General features: G+C 38.7%; 1 long non-coding RNA gene across 1 annotated transcript in view; it reads left to right on the top strand.

The window, feature by feature from the left end:
• The window catches only part of LOC128780737 (uncharacterized), a 76,783-nt gene that overhangs the window by 13,752 nt on the left and 42,692 nt on the right, over positions 1-20,339 (top strand). The window contains exon 2 of the long non-coding RNA XR_008426745.1: positions 17,408-17,543. This is a non-coding gene — a long non-coding RNA (uncharacterized lncRNA). The remainder of the gene's footprint in view (positions 1-17,407; positions 17,544-20,339) is intronic.

Raw genomic sequence — 20,339 nt, 5'->3', positions numbered from 1 at the left:
ATTTTCCATTTCTTCTAAGTTCTGCTTGAAAAGTATAGTGCCCTCTTTTGTTCCACTCCCTGACCCCCTCACCCCCTTCCAGTACTTTTATCACACGCAAATAGGATTAACCAACTGGTACTTTAAGCATTCTGTTTGGAAATCACTGTAGCTAGAATCTAAAAATTCCTTAGGTACATTTTCTATCTTCCAAATTACCAGAGGTGGCTGTATTACCAATTGTTTTACTGCTCTACTGTAGGTTCTCACTTAATAGAGTCAGTAGGTTCTGAGACTTTAAGCAAAATGATGTATGAGATCAGTTTTATCATAGGCTAATTGATATAAACAACAGTTAAATTCCCATCGCATCTCATCAAACATTATAATGAAACCCTTTGAAGACCTGCTGTATAACACAAATCACCTTTTCAGTCTGCAATAGCAGTTTTTCAGCACTTGTAGCCAGTCAAGTTGACAATAGCACAATCTAGCATACACTCCATTAATTTCTCTATGCCTCCTGGATAAATGGTACCACTTTATTTGAGGTTGATCGTGAGAGGCATAAGACTACAGAAATCTAGACATATGTCTGGGGAGTGGGATGGAGGGAAGTAAGGGTGAATGCGGTGAGTGTCATTATGGTTTGTAATGACTGGTTCAACTCTACTTTCTATCGGAAAATAAAATCCACCCTGACTATTCTTGGTGTCCAAGAAATATCTACAGTTGTGGTTTCTAACATTTGATTTCACATTAACCTCTAGGCCTACTATCATCTGTCTCCATTAAAACTAATCTTATCCAGGGTACTAATGAGCTCCTTGATGTTAAATATAATGGACATTGTTTAGTTTTTATTGTATTTGACTTATTTCTTTCTGTGATTCCTATGATGGTTTCTTCTTTCAAGATTTCTTTTGTTCTGTTTGTCTCTTAAATAATATTCATGTTAGGGTTGTATGCAAGGCTCTCTTCTATTCAGTGGTGTGTGGAACTGGCTTGCAGCAGCTCTCAAGAACCAATTGGGTGCATCTCTTTACGACTTCATGTTCAGTGATGACAAGTTGGTAGTTTGAAATTGACCTCAGTGTGAGTATTTACACCACAAACATCAGCAAATGCTTACAAATCAGGGCTTTTGCTGGAGAGCTGATTGTTAAAACACTTAACAGCACATCATTGATTCTATTCTGGCTCTTCACACTTTCCTTGGAAATCTACAGTTATAGTTTCTAGTACTATCTCTGTATTGATGACTATCACATCTTTCATCTCCAGTTAAGATTTGTCTTTAGGCCCAGCTTTTCAAATACCTTCTGGCTTCCTTTGGCTGTTCCACAAGCATATCATATTTCCCCTTAAAATAGCTCCTTTTTTTTTTCAAAGTCTGTCTCAGTAAATGGCACCATCCTTGCTTCTTTCTCACCCCTCATTTCCCCACTCCTTATTCAAACAATCATCAAATATGCTCAATTACTACTCTAATTCTTTCTAAAATCCATATTCTTTTCTTCATACCCACTGCAACGACCCTGTATCGAAGTTTCTAGACTCTTTATGCTAAGGCCCTACTTACTTATTAAACCTCATGGCTTATCACAACTTGCCTTGACACTTTTCACCGTAGCCAGGTCACATCAAGACCCCTCAGCCCTGGGGTTTTAGTGTGCAGTGCCCTCTATCTGAAATGCTCCATTTCTCCTCTCTTGCCTTTTCTGTTTTACCCTCTCTCATCCTTTAACTTAGAAATTGTTTCTTCTGTGTGACAGATAATGCTGTGTGTTTGCCCAATCATTTTATTTTCTTCTTATGGTCCAGGAAACCTACATGACTCATATCTCTTGCATCCAGGTGTGTCCATGTAGCTGGTCCCGGCTAATGGAATATAAATGAAAGCTGTATGTGTTGCTTCCAGGCCCAAGTTAAGTATCTGATGTGTCTTTCCCTTTCACACAACTATCTCCACCCCACTCCACCCTATCCCTGCCCTGTATGCCCATTGTCTGATGCTTGGGTAGCCTTGAAGCTATAAGTTGGTATGGTCACAAAAGAGAAGTTGCCTGTGTCCCTGAGACACATTTAAAGGAGAGCACCAAGAACTCTGTCTGAACTGAACAAGTAATAAATATTTATTGTGTTCAATTACTGACACTGAGGAATTGTTTGTTTTACTGGCTAGCAGTAAGTGTTTTCATTAATGCAGTTTAGGAATATGTTCCTACCTATCCTTTGAGACTTGGTTGAGTACTCCTCTACCTGTTCCCATAGCACTCTGTACTTATTCATAATATAGAATATCTGTCTCTATGACACCAGTGCCTCTTTTCCTGCTTCTTTCTGAGAGTTGTAAGCTCTTCGAGGCCAGGGATTGTATCTTGTTCATGGCTGCCTAGCATAGCATCAGCAGAACTGTACCTGGTTTGCCAGCTTGCTGTGCTAATATGGACAGTTTTTATCTTTTCTATCAAACAACTGAAGCCTCACATTTGCATGAAGTCCAGAATGCCCCTTTTGAAGCTGTCCTTTCCCAGCCAATCACCCAAGAATAATAGGGGCTTATTCAGTCCAAAGGGGTAAATTCTGGTCTCAAACATCAGGCAGAGAAAGAGCAAGAGAATTGAATTAGTTTATCAGGGGCTCTGGTTTAAGGGCTGCTGCTCCTAAATCACTGCTTTGTGAAATCACTGCACAAGAGAGGTTCAGCCCAGGCCTGGGCTCCAATGCAGGAACAATGCACCTGCTAGTCCAGATCTCTACAGAGGCCCACGTGTGGGCTTCCAAGAAACAGCTTTTCTAGTTTACATTCACATTTAGGCATTATTATTCCCAAGGCCAAATCACTGGGTCAGGAAGCTGGATCAAGAGTTTGCTGTCTTCAATTTCATACTCTGTAGGAGCTGCTCTTCCTCTGTGGCCTTCTAGACTCTGATGTGGGACCTGGATCACCTACACAGAATTCTCCACTGTGATGAGTTCCCCTTTGAATCCTTTAATGTTCTTCATTCCCACCAGTTCTCAAGCCTTCAGAGTGGCTACAAAGACACTGAATCTCACAGGGAAGGGGTCAGAGTTTGATTCACTTTCCTCCCTGGATGTTTTTTGGTTCCCATGTAAGTTTATAAATAGTGACCACCTCTGTGTCCCAAGCTTTGGGGGACAGCCTTTTTTCAAGTCACAAAAGGTCCTCTTACCCTTTCTCCCAGAGTAGCAGTTGACTGTTCATCATATATTTACATAACTAGTAAAGGCCACTCATGGATTTGTCCTGAACTAAAAGCAGATACATTCTAAAGTGACTTTCTGTGTTCAGATAAAACCAGAAGTTCTCAAAGTTTTTGGTCTCCAGACAGTTTTTTACTCTTAAAAATTATTGAACTTTTTATCTTGGAGGTTCTGTTTATCTATACTTACTATTTAGAAGTTAAAATAGGGAAATTTTAAAAATATATTCATCAGTTAGTTTTAAAATAACAATAATAAACCCTATATATTAATAAAAATAAAATATGTTATAAAATAGACATATTTTCCAAAATAAAATGGATTTACTGAGAAGTTGTTTTACATTTTTGTAAATGTCTCTACTATCTGGCCTAAAAGAAGACACTGAATTCTCATATTTGCTTCTGCCTTTAACCTGCTGCAATATTTTGTTTTGGTTGAAGTGATTGGAAAATGGAAGAGTATTTTAGTGGCCTTTTTAGATAATCATAGATATTATTCTTTGATACCACATCAAAATTGACAAGTGGTAGCTTTGTAAAATTTAATTGCAGTGTAGAATCTGAAATCCTATCAAATCCATGAATCTCCTTTGCACTTTGATGGGTCTCTTACCCATACATAACTTTGTCACATCATGCATTCTTTGCATGGAAAATACTAGCCTACTAAATTATGCAAATCTGAATATTGACACATCTCATTAAAAGATATTAAAAGAATCACATTTCTTATTATCACCATTGATCTCCTCAGAAAACCCTTAAGTATTGGGAAACTGTTAAGCTCACAGTGGCAGATACTAGTTTTCCAAAATTCTAATTTTTGCTTAAAAGCTCAACACTGTCGGTTGTTTTCCTTGAAGTGACAGGCTCACTTAATTTATGTTTGAGAAATGTGCCAAGTACCCAAGTCAAAATAATCATAGTATATCTGTCAGTTCTTTCAAGTAAAAGTGGTGTTCCATAAAAAACACTGTTGGTTTAGCTCAGAACTCAAACACTGCACAAGTGCTTTCCCCTGGGGCAACTATTCTACTTTGGTATGTAGCAGAAATGTCTTATTTCCACTTTTCACGTAGAATAAGAAAAAGACACACAATTAAGATTGAGATTTTTTACAATTAATGATTTTAAGTTAGAGTGGCTTTTTTCCCACCATCTCTGTATCCATCTTTTTTGTTTGTTTTTTACTGTGAGTGCATGATAATAAAAAATGCAATGATGACCAGCACAGTTTGGTGCCATTTCCTTGATTTGTACTAAGTAATTGGCATTTTAACCCACCTTTGTTTTTATTACCATCAGTGCAAATGTAATTATGGAAAAAAGCAAATAACATCTTAGTAATATCATGAGAAGTTTTTACTCCTGAAAGGATCTTGCGGCCCCTCAAGTTATTTAAACCACAGTTTAAGACCTATTGAGTTAGGCAATTTTTCTCTTCCTTCTTCCTCCTAATAAAGAATAAAAACAAAACCGATTTTAGTGAGGTATAATTGACATACTATAAACTTTACCTAAGAAAAATCTTGAATTCTACCTTATCAGGCACATAGCATATGGTAGCACTTATCCCAGCCTCAGACTTGGAATTGTCTCACTCTCCAAGAAGTCTTGCTTCCATTTAGTGAGGGATGATATTTAGAACACGAAATCTGGGTATTAAGCATGCTCATTGCCACTGGTTTAAGGTTGCTTCAAGATCTTCGAGTGATTAAAGCTGGAAGACAGATTAATAGACAGATGGGTAGTGTAGGGGAGCAAAATAATATTCCCTCTAGCCTCTGAGTTATTGGTTGAGACTCCTGTAAATGGAGACACATTAACAAGAGAAAAACAAATAGAATTTATGAACATGTGTATGTCCTGTATCCATGGGATATGCCCAGGAAAAAATGAATAACTCTCAGAGGTGGCTTAGAACTCCAGCTTAAATATCATCTTCAGCTCAAGACAAAAGAAAAAAGGTGTAGGGCAGAGCAGTTATAGGGAGATTACCAGAAAAAGCATGGTAAACAAGAGTATAATTTGTTACACAGTTTCTCTGCTGATAGGGGTCTAACATTGTCTCCAGGATTAACCTTTGTTCTTCTTGGTAGAGAGGAGAGGAGTTATACCTTTGTAAATTTATATCTTGCTTTAGGGTGAAGGTAAAAACCTTCTTGTATATGCTTCTCAATTGCTTTCAGCTAAAAATAATGCTTATGCAAAATGGCATATTTTGGGGTGGCATATTCTACTACCCTTTAATGCAGAGATTACTTATGTATTTAAAAACTTCACTTAAATATCCACACAACACATATGTATTGAATGTTTACTGTGTGCACTAGGAATGCAGCAGTGAAAACCAATATAAAACAAAACACAGATAACATCTTTGCTGTCATGGAACTTACAGTCTAGTAGTAATAGAAAGACCGTAAACAAATATATATATATGATATATCAGATGACTATGAGGGCTATGGTGAAAAATAAAGTATAATAAGGGAGAAACAGGGACCTGGGGATTTATTTTATATAGGATGATCAAGGGAGGCCTCATTGCCAAGTTATGTTATTTAATCATGTATTCAGTTTATTAATTCACTTACTTAATATTTATTCAGTGTACTCCTGGCAGGTACTTGATAGTCTGAGAGTTCAGTGAACAACTATGATCATGTTTGCAAGAAATTATTTTGTTTAACAATGATTCTTATTTTAAGTATATTTTATTGATTATGCTATTACAGTTGTCCCATTTTTTTCTCCCCTTTCTCCCCCTCCATCCAGTACTCCATTACCTCTAGCATCCCACACACCCCCTCTTAGTTGAGGTTCATAGGTCATACATATATAAGTTCCTATACTATTCTTTTTTTTCCTAATTTTTATTGTTATTCAATTACAGTTGTCTGCATTTTCCCTCCATCCCTCCACCCCACCGCAGCCAAACCCACCTCCTTCCCCTGCTTCCACCCTCCCCCTTGATTTTGTCCATGTGTCCTTTATAGTAGCTCCTGTTAACCCCCCCCCAACTATCCCCTCCCCACCCCCCTCTGACTCTTGTTAGATTGTTCTTAATTTCAATGTCTCTGGTTATATTTTGTTTGCTTTTTTCTTTTGTTGATTACGTTCCAGTTAAAGGTGAGATCATATGGTATTTGTCCCTCACAGTCTGGCTTATTTCACTTAGCATAATACTCTCCAGTTCCATTCATGCTGTTGCAAAGGGTATAAGCTCCTTCTTTCTCTCTGCTGCATAGAATTCCATTGTGTAAATATACCATAGTTTTTGGATCCACTCATTTGCTGATGGGCACTTAGGTTGCTTCCAGTACTTGGCTATTATAAATTGTGTTACAATGAACATTGGGGTGCATAGGTTCTTTTGGATTGGTGTTTCAGGGCTCTTAGGGTATAATCCCAGCAGCGGAATTGCTGGGTCAAAGGGCAGTTCCATTATTAGTTTTCTGAGGAAATTCCATACTGTTTTCCACAGTGGCCACACCAGTCTGCATTCCCACCAGCAATGTACTAGGGTTCCCTTTTCTCCATATCCTCTCCAACATTTGTTTCTTGATTTGTTTATGATGGTCATTCTGACTGGTGTGAGATGGTACGTCATTGTGGTTTTAATTTGCATCTCTCTGATGGCTAGTGATGCTGAGCATCTTTTCATATGTCTCTGGGCCCTCTGTATGTCCTTCTTGGAGAAGTGTCTGTTCAAGCCCTTTACCCATTTTTTAATTGGGTTGTTTGTCTTCCTGGAGTGCAGTCGTGTGAGTTCTTTATATATTTTGGAGATCAGACCCTTGTCTGAGGTATCATTGGCAAATATGTTTTCCCATACTGTTGATTCTCTTTTGATTTTAATGCTGTTTTCTTTAGCCATGTAGAAGCTTTTTATTTTGATGAGATCCCATTTGTTTATTCTTTCCTTTATGTCCCTTGCTTTAGGGGATGTGTTTGTGAGGATGTTGCTGCGTGGAATGTCTGAGATTTTCCTGCCAATGTTTTCCTCTAGGACTTTTATGGTGTTATGACTTATATTTAAGTCTTTTATCCACCTTGAATTTATTTTTGGGTATGGTGTAAGCTGGTGATCGAGTTTCATTTTTTTTTGCATGTAGCTGTCCAGATCTCCCAACACCATTTGTTCAAGAGGCTATTTTTGCTCCATTTTATGCTCCTGCCTCCTTTGTCAAATATTAATTGACCGTAGAGACTTGGGTTTATTTCTGGGCTCTCTGTTATGTTCCATTGGTCTATGTACCTGTTTTTATGCCAGGACCAGGACGTTTTGATTACAGTGGCCTTGTAATACAGTTTGATATCAGATATTGTGATCCCTCCTGCTTTGTTCTTCTTTCTCGAAATTGCTGCAGCTATTCAGGGCCGTTTATGGTTCCATATAAATTTCTGAAATGTTTGTTCTATATCTGTGAAATATGTCATGGGTACTCTAATAGGGATTGCATTGAATCTATAAATCGCTTTGGGTAGTATGGACATTTTGATGATGTTAATTCTTCCAATCCAAGAGCATGGTACATGCTTCCATTTGTTTGTGTCTTCCTTAATTTCTTTCTTCAGTGTTGTTTAGTTTTCTGAGTACAGAGCTTTTACCTCCTTGGTTAGGTTTATCCTAGGTACTTTATTTTTTTTGTTGCTATATCAAATGGGATTTTTTTCCAGATTTCTGTTTCTGCTGTTTCATTGTTGGTATACAGGAATGCCTTTGATTTCTGAATATTGACTTTGTATCCGGCTGTTTTGCCAAATTCATTTATTAGGTTGAGTAGTTTTTTGGTGGAGTCTATAGGATTTTCCATGTACACTATCACGTCATCTGCAAACAATGACAGTTTCATTTCCTCCTTTCCAATTTGGATGCCTTTTATTGCTTTTTCTTGTGTGATTGCTGTGGCCAGGACTTCTAATACTATGTTGAATAGGAGTGGTGAGAGAGGGAATCCTTGTCTTGTTCCTGTTCTTAATGGGAAAGCTCTAAGTTTTTGTCCATTGAGTATGATATTGGCTGTAGGTCTCTCATATATGGCCTTTATTATGTTGAGGAATGCTCCCTCTATTCCCACTTTGTTGAGTATTTTTATCATAAATGGGTGCTGTACCTTATCAAATGCTTTTTCTGCATCTATTGATATGATCATGTGATTTTTGTCTTTGCTGTTGTTTATGTGGTGTATTATGTTTAATGATTTGAGAATATTGTACCATCCTTGCATCCCTGGGATGAATCCCACTTGATCATGGTGTATGATCTGTTTTACATATTGCTGGATGCGGTTTGCCAATATTTTGTTGAGGATTTTAGCATCTATGTTCATCAGCGATATTGGCCTAAAGTTTTCTTTCTTTGTTATGTCTTTATCTGGTTTTGGGACTAGGATGATGTTGGCTTCATAAAATGAGTTTGGGAGTCTTCCGTCTTCAATTTTTTGAAATAATCTGTGGAGGATGGGGGTTAGCTCCCCCTTAAATGCTCTGTAGAATTCTTCTGTGAAGCCATCTGGTCCAGGGCTTTTGTGTGTCAGGAGCTTGTTGATTACTGTTTCAATTTCATCAGGCATTACTGGTCTGTTCAGGCTTTCTGTTTCTTCTTCATTGAGTTTTGGGAGGTTATATTTTTCTAGAAATTTGTCCATTTCATCTAGGTTTTCAAATTTCTTGGCATAGAGTTCTTTGCAGTAATTTCTTATAATCCTTTGTATTTTGGTGATATCAGTTGTAGTCTCTCCTCTTTCTCTTCTGATTGTGGTTATTTGGGTCCTCTTTCTTTTTTTCTGATGAGCCTGCTTAAAAGCTTGTTGACTTTGTTTATCTTTTCAAAGAACCAGCTCCTGGATTTATTGATCCTTAAAATTGTGCTTTTAGTCTCTATGTCACTTAATTCTACTCTGTTCTTGGTTATTTCCTTCCTTCTACTTGCTCTGGGTTGTCTTTGTTGTTGTTTCTCGAGTTCTTGTAGGTGTATGGTTAGGTTGTTTATTTGAGCTGCGTCTATTCTTTTTAGGTAGGCCTGTATCACTATGAATTTCCCTCTCAGGACTGCCTTTGCTGTGTCCCATAGGTTTTGGATTGTTGTGAGTTCATTTTCATTTGTTTCCAGAAACTTTTTGATTTCTTCCTTAATCTCATTTTTCACCCATTCATTGTTTAATAGCATGCTATTCAATCTCCATTTTTTTTTAGTGTTTTGGGGTTTTTTCCTTGATATTTGTTTCTAGTTTCAGTCCCTTATGGTCAGAGAAAATGCTTGATATGATTTCAGTTTTCTTGAATTTGTTGAGGCTTGTTTTGTGTCCTATCATGTGGTTTATCTTTGAAAATGTTCCATGTACACTTGAAAAGAATGTGTATTTTGCTTCTTTGGGATGAAAAGCTCTATATATATCAGTTAAATCCATTTCATCTAGGGCGTTGTTCAATGCCACAATATCTTTGTCGATATTTTGTTTGGAAGACCTGTCCATTTTTGACAGTGGGGTGTTAAAATCCCCTACTATAATTGTGTTGCTGTCAATATCTTTCCTGAAGTCCTCCAAGATTTTCTTTTTGTATTTGGGTGCTCCTGTGTTGGGTGCATATATATTTACAATTTTTATGTCTTGGTGGATTCTTCCTTTGAGTATTATGAAGTGACCATCTGGATCTCTCTTTATGGTCCTTTTTTTGAAGTCTATTTTGTCTGATATAAGTATTGCTACCCCTGCTTTTTTCCCCTCTCCATTTGCTTGGAAAATTTGTTTCCAGCCCTTCACTTTCAGTCTGTGTAAGTCTTTTGTCCTGAGATGGGTCTCTTGTAGGCAGCATATGTGTGGGTCATGGTTTCTTATCCATTCAGCTATTCTATGTCTTTTGATTGGAGCATTTAATCCATTTACGTTTAAGGTTATTATTGATAGGTACTTATTCATTTCCGATTTTTTGTACCTGTGTTCTTCTCTCTCTGTCGCTTTTCCTTTCTTTACTTATAGCAGCCATTTTAGCATCTCTTGCAGAGCTGGTTTGGTGGAGCTGTATTCTTTTAGACTTCTTTTGTCTGGGAAACTCCTTATTTGGCCTTCTATTTTGATTGAGAGCCTTGCTGGGTAAAGTAGCCTTGGTTGCAGGCCTCTAGTTCTCATTACTTGGAATATTTTTTGCCATTCTCTTCTGGCTTGGAGCATTTCCCCTGAGAAGTCAGCTGCTAACCTTATTGGGGCTCCCTTGTATGTTACTTCCTGTTTCTCCCTTGCTGCCTTTAAGATTCTTTCTTTGTCTTGGAATTTTGCCATTTTAATTATGATGTGTCTTGCAGTCGGCCTCTTTGGGTTCCTCTTGATTGGTATGCTCTGTGTTTCCTGGATTTGTATGACTTTTTCTCTCATCAAATTAGGGAAGTTTTCCATCATTACTTTTTCAAACAGGTTTTCTATCCCATCCTCTTCTTCTCTTTCTGATATCCCTATTATATGGATCTTATTATGTTTCATGGTGTCTTCCTGCAGTTCCCTTAACCCTTCTTCATTCTTTCTGAGCCTCTTTTCCTTTTCCTGTTGTTTCTGGGAGGTTTTTTCTACCTTGTCCTCCAGTTTGCTAATTTGATTCTCTGCTTTATTGAGCCTGCTTTTGATTCCTTCTACTGTGTTCTTCAGTTCAGAAATTGTGTTCTTCATTTCCTCTTGGCCCTTGTTGATAGTTTCTATTTCCTTTTTCATGTTGATATAGTTTGCAGTGAGTTCATTGTAGTTTCTCTGTAGTTTTTGGTAATTCTGTGTGAGCTCATGAAGCTTCTTTATAACCAATTCCTTGAACTCACAATCTGATAGTTGACTTGCCTCTTTTTCATTTAGCGTTGTTTCTGAGACTTCCCCCTTTCCTTTCATTTGGGGATTGTTTCTTTGTCTCCCATTGTTTGTGAGACTCTTCCTGTTAGCCTCTTCTTAAGTTGCTCTGTTCTATCCCCTGGGTTTTTGGTGTATACTTCTGTGATAGAATACCTATGAGATTTAGTGGTACAGTCTCCTTGATCTCCCAATCTTACTGATCTTGGGCTGTGGTTTATGTTGGCTCTGTGTATGTCTTTGGTTTTGGTTCTTTTTGGGTCTGTCTTTGTTGGGTATTTCCCATCAGCTGGTTATGTGAGGGTCAGTCTGTCCCCCACCTCTTGTTTTCTATTGTGCAGGTGTGGGCAGGTTGTGTTGGAGCTGGTTCTTCTGTGTGTACAAGGTTTGGGGGCTTTTCTCTTGCTCTTGTTCAGTTGTTTGTTCTGAGTAATTTCTCCACTATTTAGATGTATTTCTAGATAGGTCCTGGGTTGAGTTAGTGTGACTTCCACTCCCTCCTTCACCTTCTTCTGTTCTTAGCTGTTGGTGTTTCCTTTGTTGGTGGGTTTCCTCTCCCAGGAGGTATCCTGGTGTTCCCAGCTTCTACCCACTCTTTTTTATGGTAGGCCTCCACTGGGCTATGGGTGTGCACGCAGAGCCTTCCTTGATTTGCACTCTCCCTGGTGCCTGTGTTCTCAGTTCCCTCCAAGATGAGGTGTGGACACTCCTGGGTCGATACACACAGTCCCTGGGGTTGTGCACACTCCCCGGTCGCTGGGTGCACTCCCTCAGTTGGTGCCTGTGGTTCAGCTCCCTCCAAAATGAGGTGCGGACACTCCCTGGTGGGTGCGTACAGACTCCAGTGGGTGTGCACACTCCCAGGTCGCTGGGTACACTCTGGATCTGAACCCGGGCACAGCCCGGGAGGCACACTGGGTCTAAACCTGCACCAGGAGCTCCAGGTCCACGGGTGGTGGAAAGACCAGCCATTAAGACCCCGGCGCCACCACTGCTTCTTTGACTAGTCTGCAGCCAGGGGCCTCCTATACTATTCTTAACCTCCCCCTATCTATCTTGTACCTGTCAATTATGCTTCTTATTCCCCTACTCTCCCCCGTCCCCCTCCCGACCAATTATCTTCCATGTGATCTCCATTTCTGTCATTCTGTTTCTGTTCTAGTTTTTGATTAGTTTGTTTTTGTTTTAGTTTCTTTAGGTTCAGTTGTTGATAGTTGTGAGTCTGTTGTTATTTTACTGTTCATAGTTTTGATCTTCTTCTTTTTCTTAGATAAGACCCTTTAACATTTCATATAATAAGGGTTTGGTGATGACAAACAACTTTAACTTTACCTTGTCTGGGAAACACTTCCTCTGCCCTTTCATTCGAAATGGTAGCTGTCCTGGATAGAGTAATCTTGGATGTAGGTCCTTGCCTTTCATGACTTCCAGCCTCTTCTTGCCTGTGAGGTTTCTTTTGAGAAATCAGCTGACAGTCTTATGGGAACTCCTTTGTAGTTAACTATCTCCTTTTCTCTTGCCGCTTTGAAGATTCTCTCCTTATCTTTCATCTTGGGTAATGTAATTATGATGTGCCTTGGTGTGTACCTCCTTGGGCCCAACTTCTTTGGGATGCTCTGAGCTTTCTGGACTTCCTGGAAGTCTATTTCCTTTGCCAGATTGGCGAAGTTCCCCTTCATTATGTTTTCAAATAAGTTTTTAATTTCTTACTCCTTCTTTTCTCCTTCTGGCACCCCTATGATTCAGATGTTGGAACGTTTAAAGGTGTCCTGGAGGATCCTAAGCCTCTCCTCATTTTTTTGAATTCTTGTTTCTTCATTCTGTTCTGGCTGAATGTTTCTTTCTTCCTTCTGGTCTACACCATTGATCTGAGTCCTGGTTTCCTTCTCATCATTGTTGGTTCCTTGTACATTTTCCTTTATTTCACTTAGGGTAGCTTTCACTTTTTCATCTAATTTGTGACCATATTCAACCAATTCTGTGAGCATCCTGATTACCGGTGTTTTGAACTCTGCATCTGATAGGTTGTCTATCTCTTTGTCGCTTAGTTATATTTTTTCTGGAGCTTTGATCTGTTCTTTTATTTGGGCCTTTTTTTTTTTTTTTGGTCTTGGAACACCTGTTACGCAGAAGGGGGCAGAGCCTCAGGTGTTCACCAGGGTGGGGCAACCCACGTGGGTGCGTTGTGATGCTGTATGTGGAGGAGGGGTCCAAGAGGGAACAATGCTGTTTGCCCTGTCGGTTTTTAGTCACTTTCCCCACTACCCACAAGCAAAGTGGGCCCTTCTGGCGCTGATTCCTGGGTGGGTGGGCTTGTGTTCATTCTAGGATCCTGTGGGTCTCTCCAATGAATTCTCCTGTGAGGCTGGGAGTTTCTCCTGCAGCTGCCTCAGCCCCCACAGGTGTTTTCAGTCAAAGGTTTGAGGCTTTATTTCCCCACGTTGGAATTCTGGGTTTCACAGTCTGTCTCGCTCCCTAGTTTTTCCTCCCGGTTTATCTGCACGCGAATGTGGGACTGCCAGTCTGCAATCTGTCACCTCCCCAGGTCCTCCAGACCCTGCCTTGCCGTTAGTCCTCTCCATCCGGCTGCCTGTCTCCGCCCCTCTGGATGAATGTTTCTTCTTTAACTTCTTGGTTGTTGGACTTCTATACAGTTCGATTTTCTGTCAGTTCTGGTTGTTTTCATTTTTAAATTTGTTGTTGTCCTTCTTTTGGTTGTGCAATGAGGCACAGTGTGTCTACCTATGCCTCCATCTTGGCCAGAAGTCCTGTTAGATTATTTTGTATATTAGAGTCCACATATAAGTGAAATCCTATGGTATTTGTCTTTCTCTGACTGGCTTATTTCAGTTAGTATAATACTCTCCAGGTTCATCCATGCTGTCACAAAAGGTAGGATTTTCTTCTTTTTTCACAGCTGAGTAGTGTTCCATTGTGTAAGTGTACCACACCTTTTCTTATCCACTTAATAGATACATTTAAGCCCTGGCTGGTGTGGCTCAGTGGATTGAGTGCTAACCTGCGAACCAAAGGGGCGCTCGTTCAATTCCCAGTCAGGGCACATGCCTGGGTTGTGGGCCATGTCCCCAGTGCAGGGTGAGCGAGAGGCAACCACACACTGATATTTCTCTCCCTCTCTTCCTACTTCCCTTCCCTTCTCTCTAAAGATAAATAAAATGTTTTAAAAAATAGATACATTTAAAAATAAAGTTCATATTACTATTTCGAAATCAAATTTAACAAGTTCAGGATGTTTGTTTACTTCCTTTATTTCATGCTTTTGTCTCTTATATTGAAAATCTCGGTACTGAACAGTGGTGATATAATCATTTACTTGATCCTATAATATACATGAAATAGTTTGCGAACTTTTTAAAAGAGATTTCATTTATTTATTTTGAGAGAGAGGGGAAGGGAGGGATTAAGACAGAGCGTAAAACACCGATGTGCTAGAGAGACATTGACCTGTTGCCTCTCGCATGCCCCCAACCAAGGACCTGGCCTGCAATCCAGGCATGTTCCTTGACCAAGGATTGAACCAGCAACCTTTCAGTTTGCAGGATGATGTGCAGCCCATTGAACCACACCAGTCAGGGCTAGTTTGTGAACATTCTTATATGATTACAACTATGAAGTAAAGCTATCAACTGACAGGGAGAGGAGCAAGGGTGTTGGATGTGTAAGCATAGAAGAGAAGGTCAAAACTAGTCCTTTTCAAGAATGTGTAAGGAAATTTATAGGATTGTCTGGCAGAGTTAATTCCCTGTTTGGAATTGGTGATCAGAAATTTAATGTGACAACAACCTGCATGGTTGTATGACTCTCTGCAATTGTGGAAACTGCTCACATGCAGTCATTAGATATATATGTAGTTGTCTAGCCAGGTTGGGGTTTTCCAGATAAATGCAAAGAATAAAGACAGGGGAAAGAGGATTAAGTATATTTTCATGGGAATAGCCGGATCATGGAATTTAAGATGAATAAGGAGGGAAGTAAGAACATGAGGACAGTCATGGAAGTGAATACATGGTCAGGCCCATGGATTAAAGATTGCAGTGAGATTAAAAATAGCTCAAATAGGGAATATGGAGTTAGTAAGTTTGATGGATAAGACTAAAGGGAATGGTCAAAGGGTGGGATGCTTTGGAAACATTATTTTGAGGTGGAAAAAGCTGTACAGGATGATGACATGTGGGAGAAACTGAGGATTCAGCATATCTAGGACATTAAACAACAGATGAGCAGAAATATGTTTTTCTCAAGAGTCCCAGAGATATTAGAAGTGGGATCCTAGGTGTCCTACCATACATAGGATCGCATTTGAGTCATCTGAATTTAAATATCATGGTATTATGTACATCCTGCAGGCTGGAGACCTTCAAGTGACTGACTTCAAGGTTATGTTTTAGGATCATGTCTAGTTCCATTTTGAATTCTGGTACAATAACCAGCTGCATGTTGGTTTAGAACTGAGCCAGGTTTACATTTTTGTTAAGACTACCACCCTTAACCAACTCTTGCTATTAGATTAACCTGAATGGGATATTCAGTTCCTGAGCAAGACTTTAAAGTGAGAGAACTTATTGAAGCTATTGAGATGGTCCCTGAAACTGTAGCTGAAGAAAGGAGGTTTTAGGTAGAAAGGAGTATTGTGTATGCAGTATTGTGTGAGCTTTCCAGAGTGATCAAGACTAAGAAATTCCAGAAACAGCAAGTGAGAGAAGATACTAGAAATTAGTGTGTAAATCTATGACCACAGAGTTCCTGACCTTGGCAAGCATGCTTTGATTGATCCAGTGTCCTTACCTTGCTGCATTTGTTGGGACAGACTAGGCATTTCCTGTAGGGCAGGTAACTAGACAAGCAGTGGAGGAGGCCATATGCTGCCAGTAATAGTGGGTATTGGATTAGGACCAGCCAGGGCACATTTGTGTTACTATTAAAGAGGGTTGTGCAAAGAGCTCTAAGACCCGGGCAGGACAGCTTTGAAGCATTAAACAGACTGAATTAGAGTCAATGACTTCCTCTACTGTTCACAGTGATGGATAGCATACATAAGAAGCAAGACTCTGAGGTGAGCCTAAGAATACTGTGAAATCAAGACACTAGAATAGGAGATAACTAGGAGAGGTGTGAATTCCCACTTTAACGTAAAAAATCCTTGGAGAGACTGTGAAGTACACTAGATTTCCCATGTGTATAGGTTAGGACAGTGAGCCATTTTAATGAAAGTGTTTGTTTTTTTTTTAATCACATTTGTAAATGTTTCCTTGCTTTAAAAAATTCATATGCAATTGTTTATTTTTAAAATTAACTTTATTTTTTGAACAGGCATTACATACACATGGTAAAAAATTCCAGAAAATTAAAAAAGATATACAGCGAAAAATAAGCACCCTTCTCTTTTAGTTGCCTAACTATTCAGGCCCTATTGTCAATTTATTGAGTATTCTTCAAGAGATGTTTCAAGTATTTTTATACTTTGTTTTTATCTCACACAAATGGTAACATGCTTTGCATAATCTTCTGCACATCTTTGTTTTCACCTACTGATATATCTTGGGCATATCTTTCCATATCACCACATACAGTTTTTTTTTTTTTTAAGTTTTGTCTGCATAGTAATTCATGGTTAGGAGTACTTCTCTAATCCTTTTTATAGGAAATTGAGATTTTTCTAATACTTTGCTTATAAGTAAAGCTACTTTATACTTACACAATTTTGCAAATGTGCCAATATGTTTATAGGATAAATCCCTAAAAGAACAACTGTTAGGCCAAATTACCTTCTAGACAGGTTGTACCAACTGGTACTTTCCACAGGCTAACTTTAATCTTGAAAAAAAGATTGACTCTGGATGATTGAAGGACTTGGGGTCAGCTGAACTTTGGGTTACATACAAGTAATCTGTCTGGTATGGCTTTGGGACCTTTCACACCTGTGGCTACCCTTGTGGGTCATACCAGGTGGGCACTGGATATCTTGGCATGCTATTCATTTGTTTGCTTTGCTGGTTTCATAACCTCTGTGTACCCTTTAAGTTTCTTTCCTTCTTGTTTTGTATATTTTCCTGGTGATTTGATTTGTTCTATGGCCTCAAGCTTTACAGATGCCTTCCAGATCTACACCTTCAGATGCAAATCTGTGTACTCTTTGTTCCTATTTGTATACTATTGTACACACTTCAGGAGAGCCCTGGGTGGAGACAGGAGAGAATTTTGGTGTATTTGAGGGACAGTGAGACGAAGGTTCTATCTTCTGTGAGGATGGAGCAGTGGTATAAGCATGAAGAGAAGCCAAGGATTGGAAAAGACTGAACTGCAACAGCAGTTGTCATAGTTTGATTTCTCTGTTTTGTACAGGAGGGTGAAAAATCATAACCTCTAAGACCTTAACTGGAAAAGGAAAATAAAAGTAGCAACCTGATCGCTGCCACAGCTTTGTGATGGGCCTTCCATGCTCCAGTTTCTTCCTTCATAATCCATCCTCCAGTGCACAGTGAGTGAGAGTTATCTTTCTAACATAAAACTGCTATCTCCAACTTGAATGTCTTGCCTTTGTGGCTTCCACAATAAAATCTAAGTGATTTAGCACGAGGTCGTTAAACATCCGGAATCCTGCCTTCCCACAGAGCTGTATGTTTTTTCCATCCTTTCCTCCCACTGACTCCCAGCTGACTGGATCCTTAAGTACAGCAGCCACCCTGAACTCCTTACTGTTTGACACCTCCTTTTCCTTCCTGTTGACTTATTGAACAGAGGTCTGGGTAAGGGATAACCTCTTTTAGGAATTTTTTTCCTACTCTGTAGCATAAAGAATCCTTATTCAGAGATAATTACTCTCTGTATGCCAGGAAAGTGAGTGCATCCTTGTACTATTGCACTCATCATATTATACTACACTATCATCATCAAAGTAGGTCTATTCCCCTGCTTAATGTGCACTCCTATGAGGGCAGGGTCCAAGTGTCCTAGTCACCTTTATAGACTCAACAGCTCACAATACCTGGCACTATTAGGCACTGAATACAAAGTTGTTGACTCAGTGAACCCGCCATCCAGAGAAGCAAATATGATTTGGCACAAATCCTTTACTCTCACCTGGAATCAATATTCTTTATTTGTGAAAACAATCTCTTCCTTTCTTATAATTTTATAATCCTGGGATGATAGATATGTCTCAACTCTTAAAATGAAAAATTAGGAAGTATTATCTTTACTCTTTAGGTGATTATAATCACACTTTGACATGAAATCTGGTGGGTGGCCTGATTTCTTTTCTTATACTGACTGGCCATTTCAGGCTTGCTGTATTGCTGAGCATAAGATATAGATCCGCCTTACTATAATCAAAGAGCCTGATGCAATTGCATTATTTCTTCAAGGCAGTACCGGAACTTCTCCAATGTAAATATTTGTCTTATATATATATATATATTTCTGGTATTTCCCCCCTTGAATTCTTTTTATACCTTTATTAAAGTATGGTTGACAAATAAAAATTATATATATTTAGGTTGCACTACATTTCTGGGGAAAACTTTTTATTGTTGTAAAATATGCATAACACAGTTTCTCATCTTATACAGTTTTAAGCATTCTTCTTAAATAATTCAAGGACATCATTCCAAATCTCCCCCCAAACAATCAAACATATTGAACATCTATTTATATCAATATATAGCTTTTCCCTATAGCCAGTAGAAATCTGCATTTTGTCCAAGAGGTTCATCACTCAGAATGAACCATGTCTCAGACCATTCTATTTATGAGAATGCAGTGACAATGCACAGCCAAACCTTTATAAAGGGTTGAGCCCTTTAGGAGGAGGTCACTACTGAAAGCCAAGATAAATGTTTAGGTGAAGAATGAATTATTTGTTTATATTTAAATTTTCATTGAGTTTATTAGGGTGACATTGTTTAATAAAATCATATAGGTTTCAAGTGTATAACTCTATAATGCATCATCTGTATATTATACTGTGTATTCACCACCCCAAGTCAAGTCTCCTTGAAAAATTTATTTTAAAATGTGTGAGAATAGTTTGACCTTTAGTTGAGTTTTAGAAATAGGTTTTCAACTTCTTTCTTTAAATTTTATTCCACGTTTCTGAATATACATCTAGTCTGGTAAGAAGAGTAAATGTAATAACTCAGTCATGATGTTTTGAATTTCTGTTTTCTCTTTTATCTGGTATAACACAGATTTCAGAAAACATTATTTTCTTAATCAGTCTTACTTTTCATGAGAAGCCACATTCTTCAGAGTGAAAACAGCTTTAATACATGAGAGTCAGTGATCAAACCAGAAGATGCATTCCAATGTAAAAATGTTCTTGCTCTGTTTCTGAAGTGCTGTTATGCTGTTCAGGTTTAAGCAAGACAGGTTTCTTCCCATTTCATAGCTGGAGGATATTAGAGTAAACCAGTTCAGCTGTTTTTGTATAAAATGATTTTTAAAAATCTTGGTGACCTTTTCTGCCCTCAAGTAACTTTAAGAATAGTTGGACATAAAGACTTCAAGCTTTATATATTCATAGCTCTCTGAGGAATATAATCATTGTTAGTTTCAGAAAAGGCTTAGTATTTTTTTGAGTAGGAAAGCTCTAATATTACATGTTTGCACATGCTGTATGTAACTCTTAGTCTGTTGATGAAAATTGATATGAGACTTTTATAGCATATGTATAGATGCTGGTATTTTGCTTTATTTATCATGTCATAGAACTTAAAAAAAAACATATGAAATTTATGCCGAAACCTTTGGTTTGAAATTAAAACTTTACATCTGCTCAGCAATATAAAAACAGGGATCCTACTATGACATTGCAGAAGCCATATAGAAAATCTTAATGATGGTGGCCCCAAAGAACTGATCTCAGCTAGGTTCACATTTCATCACAGGAGTACTGAGTGTTCTGTCATTCCACAAGAAAGGTTTTTTTTTGGCGGGGGGAACCTTGTAAAAAATTTTCACACAACACACATTTTGGACAGAGCCTGAAGCAAAGACTGTTGGTTGCTAGTGTGGTCAAGTCCCTGACACCTGGGGTTTAAAAACAAGTTTCTTCAGCCCTGGCTGGTGTGGCTCAGTGGATTGAGTGCCAACCTGAGAACCCAAGGGTTGCCAGTTTGATTCCCAATCAGGGCACAAGCCTGGGTTGTGAGCCAGGTCCCCAGTGTGGGGCACACAAGAGGCAAGCACACATTGATATTTCTCTCCCTCTCTCCTTCCCTTCTCCTCTCTCTAAAAATAAATAAATAAAATCTTAAAAAAAAACTTTCTTCAGAGT

The sequence above is a fragment of the Desmodus rotundus genome, chromosome 4, assembly GCF_022682495.2.
Source record: "Desmodus rotundus isolate HL8 chromosome 4, HLdesRot8A.1, whole genome shotgun sequence".
In the NCBI taxonomy this organism is placed as follows: domain Eukaryota; kingdom Metazoa; phylum Chordata; class Mammalia; order Chiroptera; family Phyllostomidae; genus Desmodus; species Desmodus rotundus.
Note: the sequence above shows the minus strand (reverse complement) of the source record. Positions and strands in the feature narration are given on the sequence as shown.